Source organism: Anas acuta, chromosome 2 (assembly GCF_963932015.1).
Source record: "Anas acuta chromosome 2, bAnaAcu1.1, whole genome shotgun sequence".
NCBI lineage: Eukaryota > Metazoa > Chordata > Aves > Anseriformes > Anatidae > Anas > Anas acuta.
Window position 1 is genome coordinate 106,636,248 of NC_088980.1, and position 10,068 is coordinate 106,646,315.

At 35.1% G+C, this 10,068-nt stretch overlaps 1 long non-coding RNA gene across 1 annotated transcript; it reads right to left on the reverse strand.

Annotated features, from left to right (window-relative positions):
* Nucleotides 1-1,167: 1,167 nt before the first annotated feature.
* On the reverse strand, nucleotides 1,168-5,602 carry LOC137850959 (uncharacterized). The gene is made up of 3 exons (XR_011092926.1): nucleotides 5,378-5,602; nucleotides 3,577-3,657; nucleotides 1,168-2,447 (listed from the first exon to the last, which is right to left on the reverse strand). It is a non-coding gene; the product is annotated as an uncharacterized lncRNA (long non-coding RNA).
* Between the last annotated feature and the right edge of the window lie 4,466 nt (nucleotides 5,603-10,068).

A 10,068-nucleotide genomic window follows, 5' to 3' on the forward strand; every position in this document is an offset into this window, starting at 1 on the left:
TATTGAATTTACAGTATTACAGAAACATAGCATATCCGAGGTTGGAAAGGATCCACAGGATTATTGAATCCTAGCTTTGCACAAGAACACCAAAAAAACACCATCAAACAAGCCATGTGTTCACACACATGTGTTCACACACATGGAGCATAGTCTAAATGCTTATTGAACTCCAGAAGGCTCGGTGCCATGACTACTGCCATGGGGAGCCTGTCCCAGTGCCCAACCACCTTCTTGGTGAAGAACCTTCTCCTACCACCCAGCCTGAACCTCCCCTGTCACAGCTTCATGCTGTTCCGTTGGGTCCTATCAGTGGTCTGTACAATATTCAGTATCCAGAAAAGTATAGACTTTTAAATAAAAGCAAAAGTACTTTAATGACCAAATCTAATTTGACTGAACAAGTTTCGCTAAATATTTCTCTGCATCAAAATAAAGAATTCCTGTCATGGGATTTTATCAAAATTTGATATAGCATATACATGGCTTAAAAACTCAGAGCTGTTTAAAATGTAACATCTAATGACCTTTATTTAAAATATTTCATTGCAATGGAATAGTTATTGTCAGAGCACAAACATGTATTTTGAATCATTCTAAATTAAATAGCATTTACATAAATCTTTGCAGGCAAAATTTAACACTGTTTCAGAGTTAGTCCCACTTAAGCTGGAGAGCAATAGAGTTAATCCACAAGCAGTATTTTCTGAACAACTGTACAGGGACAAGAGAAACCTTTTTATAGAAAGCGTTAAGACCCAAAATGTTTTAAGACCATTCTTACAGTACGTCTATCAACTCTTTGCACAAAATTAAAAAATAATAAAATAAATTAAAAAAAAAGGAAAGAAAAATCCCACCATCTTTGAAAGTGTGAGATCGTATGGATGAAACAAACAAACAAACAAACAAAAACAAAAACAAACACAAAAATAAACATAAAACTGCTTTAAAAAAAAAGTTGATTTTGAAGGCTTTACTCTTACATCACTTTTTTTTTTTTTTTTTTTTTTTTTTTTCTGAAAGCAATAATACTATTGTTTATACAGTGAAAAGGTTCTGACCCTAGCATAATGTAGCAGAACAGAAGTATTGCTTCAACGTTTATATAGGTAAATACAATTAGTCACATAGAAGGACAAAAAAAGTTACTGAGACATAACACAGGAGACAAGGAGTGTTTGGTGGAAGTAACAGTTGTTTTTTTTGTTTTTTGTTTTTTTTTTTTTTAAACTGATCCTTAGAAATAAATAGCCAGAGACAAGACCTTTGGTGTGATCTGGCCTTTTATGCCAAAGGGAGAAGGAAGAAGTGATGAGTAAAGTTGGATTTCACATAATGGATATCTACATATCGTGTGCAGATATGTAAGAATAAATTTTGATATTTGATTAATGAGCTTAAAATTGGAAAATTTCAAAATTATTATACTTCATTTGAGGATTAATGCCAATTCACTTGCTCTGGGCCATATCCTAAACTGATGAACTTGGATAGGTCTGTTTAGGTCTGTTTATTAGCCCATATGTAAAAAGTGATTTGGACAAAATCATACTCTCCTAATTGACACTCCAAGGTGGGACAAAAAAAAAAAAAAAAGCAAAAAAAAAAAAATTCTTCCTAGAGGTTTTCCTTCCATTCACTCTAAAAATGAAGCAGAATTTGGGGTGAGCTTTCCAGATTTTGTCTCCTATCAATGAGTTCCTGCTCTCTTATTAAAAAAAAAAACAATGAACAACAACAACCAAACAAACAAAAACAACCCAAGGAACTGGAGAAAAGTTTCTTCTCTTAAAGAGTTTGCTGAGATGGAAAGTCTCAGGGTCTCAGGCATCAAAATAATAGGATTTGCAGGGAAATCTGAAGCATCTAGGAAGAAAGTATTGTAGAAAGTGTAAGTCAAGGACTTAGAGCAATAGTTCTCTCTCTGCTCACTAAATTCTCTCAGCTTGTTATGAAATACATCTGTGTCTGTCTCTCCTACCTTTTAACTTCGGAAACCAAACTAAAACCAAAAACCAAACCAAAACCAAAATAACAAAAAAAAAAAAAAAAAATAGCAGTGACAGTAATAAGTAAATGAGACATTGCACCCAAGCACAATTCCTGTAAACTCATATCAAAGGTCGATCAACAAAATCAAAGTGCAAGAATTTAATTGTAATCCTATAAATAATCTGAGTAAAAGTACATTAGCACCAGCACAGCAATAAGAAGAAATAACTAGATCTATGCAATATTTTTTTTTGTCATCTCACTGTTTTCCCAGTAAGACAATTCCACTATGTGATCTTTTGTCTGTGTAAAAATTCCTACAATGTGAATCAATAAGCTTATCCATGTGCAAGGTACTTAGCTGAGTTCTTAAATGGTATTGAAAATGAGTAAAAACTACTTTTCTACCTTGATAGCATTTGGCACCTATATCCTTCTGATGTTCATTTCACCTGCAGGCACAAAACAGTAGGTAAACAGATCTATGTTTTCTATATCTCATACTACTGGTACATGGTATTCCATGGCATTAAACTGAAAGGCATTTCTTCTAAGCTGTGTAAATTTGCAGAGATTAATCTCTATTTTTGACTTTATTTTTTTTTTTTTTACTGTCCAATCAGAATACTAACTGATTTCACTCATCTTTATAAATAGCATTTGTCTTCCTATTGCCATTCAAATATAATTTACACTAGGCAGAGAGATTACAGACCTTGATTTTATATGAAATGTCTTTGAGTCATAGTGAGCAAATGACTCACTTCCATCATTGCTGTTCAGTAAAGTGATTCTGGGATATCAAAATTCTGTTCTGTCTAGTCCCTCCCTCCCCCCTTTCTATCTAATTATTTTCCTTACAGTTTAACTACTGATGAACAATGTTTTAGGGCAATGTTCCAAGTTTGCTCCCATAATTTTTTAGACCAAAATTATGTTTGCACCCATAATTTTTTAGATCAGTCTTTCATTATTACATCTCCCAGCCTTCTTCCAGACCAGAAGAGCTGTCATTTTTGTAGCTTTTGTAAAGGCAACATTTTCCTTCATTTCCTTCAATTTTTCCTCCATTTTTCTTCGATACTTGTTGCATTCAGAGTCCAGTACAGCAGTAAGATCCCTCTTGCTCCACAGAAATGTATACCCTCAAGGACAAACAGAAAGCTCATCTGGTTGATTTAAATGAATACAAAATCTAGGAAGTTACCTATGTGGTGCACATGACAAGTCAACTTTTGGCTTAGTTCTGAGTTCCCTAGTAGAACTCATGGCCATATTTGACCAAAGAAGTTGTGGATGCCCCATCCCTGGAGGTGTTCAAGGCCACGTTGGATGGAGCCCTGGGCAACCTGATCTACTGGGTGGCATCCCTCCCTATGGCAGGGGGGTTGGAACTAGGTGATCTTTCAACTCAAGCCATTCTATGATTCTATGATGCTATACTGGAGTGAGCGCTGCAACAGACCTCAAATACAATGAAGTTCCTAGAACATCTCTTCTATGAGGAAACACTGAGAGATCTTGGACTGTTCAGCCTGGAGAAGAGAAGGCTTGGGGAATCCTATCAAAGTTCATAAATACCTGTTGGGTGTAAAGAAGATGGATCCAGACTCTTCTCGTTGGTGCCCATTGATAGGATGAGGTAATGGGCACAAGGAATTCCTGTTTAAAAATAAGAAATACTCACTGTTTGGTGTAAGGGAGGTTGAATACCAGAACAGACCCTGATTTGATCAGATGTATTGGACTAGTTGATCTCTGTAGATGTCTTTCAGAATCAATTGTTCTTTGTTTCTGGTAGCTGACTTTTTTGTGCCTTATAGCAAACCATCCTTAGGATGTACACTGTACAGCATGTTAAAGGAAGACTAAATAGATCCTTCTTCCTTGAGTTGCTTTAGTAGCAATATAGAGTATATTATAGTTAATTTCTTTCCTGTATCCTTTTTGGCACTTCTTTTTATACTAAAATGACTGCATGCCTGAATATCCAGACAAAGGGTTTTAATCTTTATCCTGCAGATGGAGGATACATTTAATTCTTTATGCACTAGATTAGTAAGCAAGAAAGAAGTGAAAATAAAAAGAGTGCACATGACTGCAAGATAGTGTGCATCCTTAAACTTAAATGTAAATAAAAAGTATTAGCAGTAAAATATATGAAGTTTTGCAAGAAATGGTAGATCAGTTTAATTCAATAATTTCATTAGCAATTTTAATCATGTGCTCTTCAGAAATAGGAAGCAACCCTACAAATGGATGAAAAAAGATCATGCTGATTTCTTATACATCAGCCTACAAACAAATCTTTATCTCTTAGGAAGTAAAATAACATGTCATAGGTATTGGACAGTAGAAAACAGTAGAAAATGTGTGTGCACTGAAAACTAACTGGTAAGTGGTATTGCTACAACCTCTGTAATCCTAATATTATTTTTTTCCTCAACCCACTCCAATAATATAATTGACCACAAATCTTACATTTTAGCAACTATAATGACAGGAAAAAAAAAAAAAAAAAGGAAAAAAAAATAAAGGAGAAAAAAGTAGTGCAGTTTACTCAACTACTGTTTTCCCTCTGTATGGACACTAACCTTACGTTCTTTGAAGTCCTGACCGTAAGGATGGGTACAACTGAGAAGAATCTGGGACAACAGCAGTTATTTGCATATCTCAAAATTTGTACCACTAGGCCAGATCCAGGTGATTAGCCCCTTCCTGTCTCATGCAGTAGATCTACAACTGATAGGGTGAACAACCTCCTTTTCCCCCACCCCCAAACCCAGAAATGTTAGATACCCATTCTCCAGTGAAGACTGGAAAACACTGTTAACAATGTAAAGGAGCTTTGGCCAAGGAGCAGCAGTGGATCATTTCATCTCCACAAGGTGCTTTCATTTTCATTTAGATAATGCCATTGCTTGGCCCATTTCCCAGAGGTGAGAGAAACAAAAAGCTGACCATGCAGGGGCAAAAGAAAACACAAACTAAGAGTAAGGCAGTTGCTTTTCAAAGTTAACATTCTGGCTAGTCCCAGAGATTTCATGTCCTCCTACTGCTTCAGACTGCTATTAGTTTCCATACCTGTTATCTTCAAAATAGATGTTTTTCTTCCACATAGGAAGCTATTAATTGGTAAACAATAGTATTTCTTTTGCCTTCTCAGGATCTGTTCTAAAATTAGTTCCAATGTCCATGCTGTTAACATATTATAAATGCAAATTTATCTGTCAGTCCCTCCTTTCTAATGAATAAGTTACATTGCATTTAGGAAGGAGAACATGACTAAATAGTAATCCTAGAACACCTGATTTATTACAAATTCATACCCTTCATTACCATAGAAAATTTTGTACCTGCAGTCTTCTCCTAGGCAACCTACCTGCTTTTTTGATGCAGAAGGTGGGAGAATGGTGTCGTTGTTTCTTGTTAAAATGTACTAGTTTTTCATCCTGCTGTGGCATGGATGTTGTTTGTAAGCAAGCACATAAAGAATGATCCAGTTTGTCAAAGTGCATCTGGAGCAGCATATTCTCTTTCTTACATTTTACAACAAAATATCCAAATAAGTCATACAGATGATGCAGAGAAAGTGGTTTGGTTTACATCAAAGGAATTTATGAAAGTTAATGCATATCAAAAATAAAAAGGCATCTGAGTCACTGCACAAAAGCTATTTTTGAACTTATATAATCAAATATACTTACGTATGATACAGAGAGACTGTGCCAGCTATGGCATGCATATCCCTCTACTGTAATTAATCTTTGCAAGCACTTTAAGTCATTTTAGATCTACATTTACTTCTGCCTCACACAGTTGTGGTGTTATCTCAGTTTTCACCATCTGTCACAGACATCAGAAAAACTGACTTAAAGACCATAGAAACAATATCTAAAGCATTCTGTTTTTCATGTTTTATAATTTCTGTAGGTCTGCAAATGTAATTAAGACAAAAACCACCATGTTACTGAATGAGAACTGACAGGTATCAGCAAAGAAGGTACAGTCTTCTTGAGACCTTTGCTTAGAATATGAACTTAGGTCCTGTATCTTTCTGTTTATAAAGAAAAGATCCAATGGAAATAGCAAGAGAGGAAGAAATCTTTCGGAAGATCAGCAGTTGCTAGGGTGTCTTTTCATGCTTTGGCTGTCGTTAGGACTTTTACCCAAGAGCTATGCCATTAATGAGAAGTCTAATGACTTCCATTCCTTTTCTTAAAGGATTCAGCATGTCACCAGTATTTATGAGGAAGCCTGCTACAGCTACAGGGACATTATGTTCTTCACTATATTTCAAGCTGAGAGATACTGAAAATGTATTGTTAGTTTATCTTTCTCTCTCTCTCTCTTTTTTTTTTTTTTTTTTAAACAGTCTCCCTTTCCCTTCCTCCTTTGTAAATAAATGTACCATATTTCTAGCTGTCAAAGATAGAAAAAATGCCTTCAGGCTTGATGCCAGACCTATTTTCTTCCAAATATCCACCAAATCACCAGAAACTCTTATTAACTGAGTAAGCTGAACCTTCAAATAGCAACTTTTCCAGTCACTCCTGGGGATTTTTGTATCTGCTCATAGAAAATAATACAAAGTTTGGATTATTTATTTCTACTTATTCATATATCTTGCTTTATATTTCAAGGCAATCAATGGAATTATTAAGCTTAATGATGGTTTCTAACACTGAACAATTCTACCAATTAAGGAAAAAAAAAACAAAACACAACAAAGACAACAAAAAAAAACACAACAGCATCTAGTTTAATTTGTTTTCAGATTTCACCTCAAAACATACTTCCTTTTAAAATTTTCTGTAGAGAAAATTGTTTTCCTTACACCCCTGAGACCCTGGAAAGAAGTTAAAGTCCCAGTTCTGCAAACACATACTGCCTTAATCACTGAAAGTGTTCACAATAACTGCAGTGACTTTGCTTACAAGTGGGAACAAGCATGACCTTAAACATTAGTAAGACTTCTACCTTGATTCTTTATTACCAGTTTCCAGTTTATCATCTGCCACCTATATTAATTACCAAGTATTTTGTTTAATACTGATGTACCTGTCAAGATTTCAATTTAATCTGTCTCTTGTTATTTGCCAAACTTCCAATCCACCTAAAAGATTAAATGTATGGAAAATACACTCCTGGAAGTGCAATGACTGTCAATAAGATCAAAACTCTTTGAAGTATAGAAGTACCATTAGAATATTAATACAGCTCATGTAACACTTAAAGTGTTACCCCCAACACCTCTATTTCACCATCATCTCTCAAGAAAGTAGAAAGGAGATTCCCTCTTCTCCACTCCTCCAAATTACTTAAAAAGCACTATTGGTATGTTTGCAAATCAGCAGTTTTGCCGCTGATAGATTGATACAATCTATTGGCAACTGCTTATAAAAATAAATATGTTATATTTCCGGGCGAGTTATATGATCATGACATGTAGTGGTTATACAAGTGATAAAAAATCCACAAATTCTCTTCTGGTCCATGACACCACAAGAAATTTTTGCTATGAGAAAAAGAAATTTTTGCCTGAGAAAGCTCCATCATAACCAGAATTTAATTTTTCTCCAAGGAATGGAAAAAATGCTCTTCTCTGTCATGTCCCCTTTTCTTTGGCATTTTCCTCTTTGCTCTCTTTCTGTGTCACTGTTTAAGGGAATTGTACATCCGTGCTTAGTGATAGGCTGCTGCCTTTTGTGAATAATTTTGACTGTGTACTGATTGATGATGACAATTATACCATTCACATGATTTCCTTCACTCTTCTCTCCACTGAAGACCCCCATGTTGATGATCAAAACAATGACATCTTGAGAAGAAATGCCGAAACAAGAAAGGGTATGTGTTTGACACTGAAGAATTTTGTCAGATATACGAAAGTATTTCACATGAGACTGAAACTTGGAAGTCTAAAAGCATTACTTGATTTTACTTATGGATTAAACGGTCTCTCTCAGATTATTATTTTTTACATTTTTATGCAATATTTAAGTTTTGCTTCCAACAAAACTACCTGAAAATTTGCTGAAAATCAGCTACCTTCCCACTTTTTTCAGTGCATCTTCATGGCATTTAATTGTGATTAAGTATCATGGGGTAGAATATGAGTCACAGAACAGCACTGAATGATGTGTCAACATCCTCAGTTCTGTTTTTTTTCTCTTGCTGTGACTGGAGTTCACTGGTTGTTCTGTATCCACTGATACGTTTGTGACATATAACCTAGTTATAATGCAGCTATGATGTTCTTTGGATGATACCAAAAATTGGAGTTGGATTTTATATCTTTATTACCTCAGTGGTTTCCAATTCTTTCAAGTGTTTTTAAAACTATCTTCTCATAAATGACTCATAAGTCTTCCAGTGCAATCGGTGTATTTACTTCCCCTAACTAGGCTAACAAGAATTAGGTACTGCTAAGAAGTTTTCTGGAGCATTATTTGTCATACTTCCTACTTTGTGTGTGCAGGAAATCACACAAAAGCAGATTGTATCATTAATCTCAAATTCAATACAAATAACAGAAAGTTAGACAAACTGATTTCAATAAAAAGAAATATTATCACAGACAAAGATAAGCGTTAACCTAAACTTTCCTGAAAGCTAACACTAGTAGCTACAATTCAATCCACTTATGTCCACTGGTTGAACAGACTATCATCAATCAGAAAAATCTCCCAAGACATCCAGATAAAACCAAATTTAAAGGGTTTTTGAGTGGAGAAGCTTTGCTAAGTACAGAACAATACCAAATGTCTGTAAGGAAGGAGTGGTATGTAACACATGGAGTCAGATTTAGAAAGGATTTAGGGTTAATCAGTGTCTCTGTTTGACTCAGCCCCCCTGAGACATTACATCTTGGGGAAATAATGGATGTCATTAAAAATGGTTATTTATTGTATTGTGGTATTTTTTACTTAAAGGATTTGTAGTATTCCCCTGGGATATCTTGTAAATACCAATGGAAAATACATTGTTAGTCAGTGGGAATTATAATATTTAATGTAGGAGGTGCATTGTAAAATATAATTTAAAGTATAGGTCAAAGAAATCAGACAAGGGAAAACCGCAACTGTATACAGTCAATGAATCTAAATGACTCTAATTATAATGTATGTTGTTATGAATCCATGTGTTCCTGCAAGAAAGCAATTTATAACTCACAAAAACCTTGTTAATCCCCTATGCCCACAGAATGGTCACTCTGATACAAAAGGTTATTTTTCTAGTCAATAGTACTCTGAATCCAGACATTGTGACTGGAAGTTGTGAAAATATTTCAGTAATCACACACTCAAAAATTATTGTTTTTAAGTGTGTAGTAGTAATAAGGTCCCACTGACTACCCTGGATTACAGATACTATTTTAGGCAACCCTCATATTTTAAGCCCTGGGGAAAATTAGATATATTTTTTCTGTAGTATATTTTTGTCACAAGAGTCTCTCTTTTGTGTTGTATGGTTGTGTCAATATTTAATTTTAAGGAATATACAGCCACTACCTATATGCATCTGTATACAATAATACAGCTCTAAGTTGTACAAAATACAATGCCCACAAGACAGGAGTGAATGAAGAGAAAGTGAAGATCAGGCTGTCTTATACCTATTGACACTCTTACTCCCAGACCTCAGAGCTTTCCAAAGGGAGGATTTGACTTTCTGTTGTAGGCATAAGCAAGTACAAATATTTTAAACATATTTTAGTGGAGGCAGTTGTGCAAATAAGCAGATCTCATGCATAACACACACCTTTCACTCTGTAGATTAGTAGAGGAGCTTTTGCCACATAATCAGGCCCAGCAAAAGGCAGTCAGAAGCTCCACTCAGTCTTGCATTAGCAAACAGATATTGAGTTCCTTATCTTTATTCTTTAATTGCAGAGAGACATCAAGGGGAACACCCTGCCTCAAAGCTAGTCCATCAGTAGGCAGCAGCTATTTTGCTTGAAAGCCAGCTCTTCCCTTCCTAATCTTTTGTTGCACAGAGCTATCAAGAACCACACTGCAGTAGAGAAAAACAGAAGAAAAACATTATAGATGAGATTACATTTATGCAGGA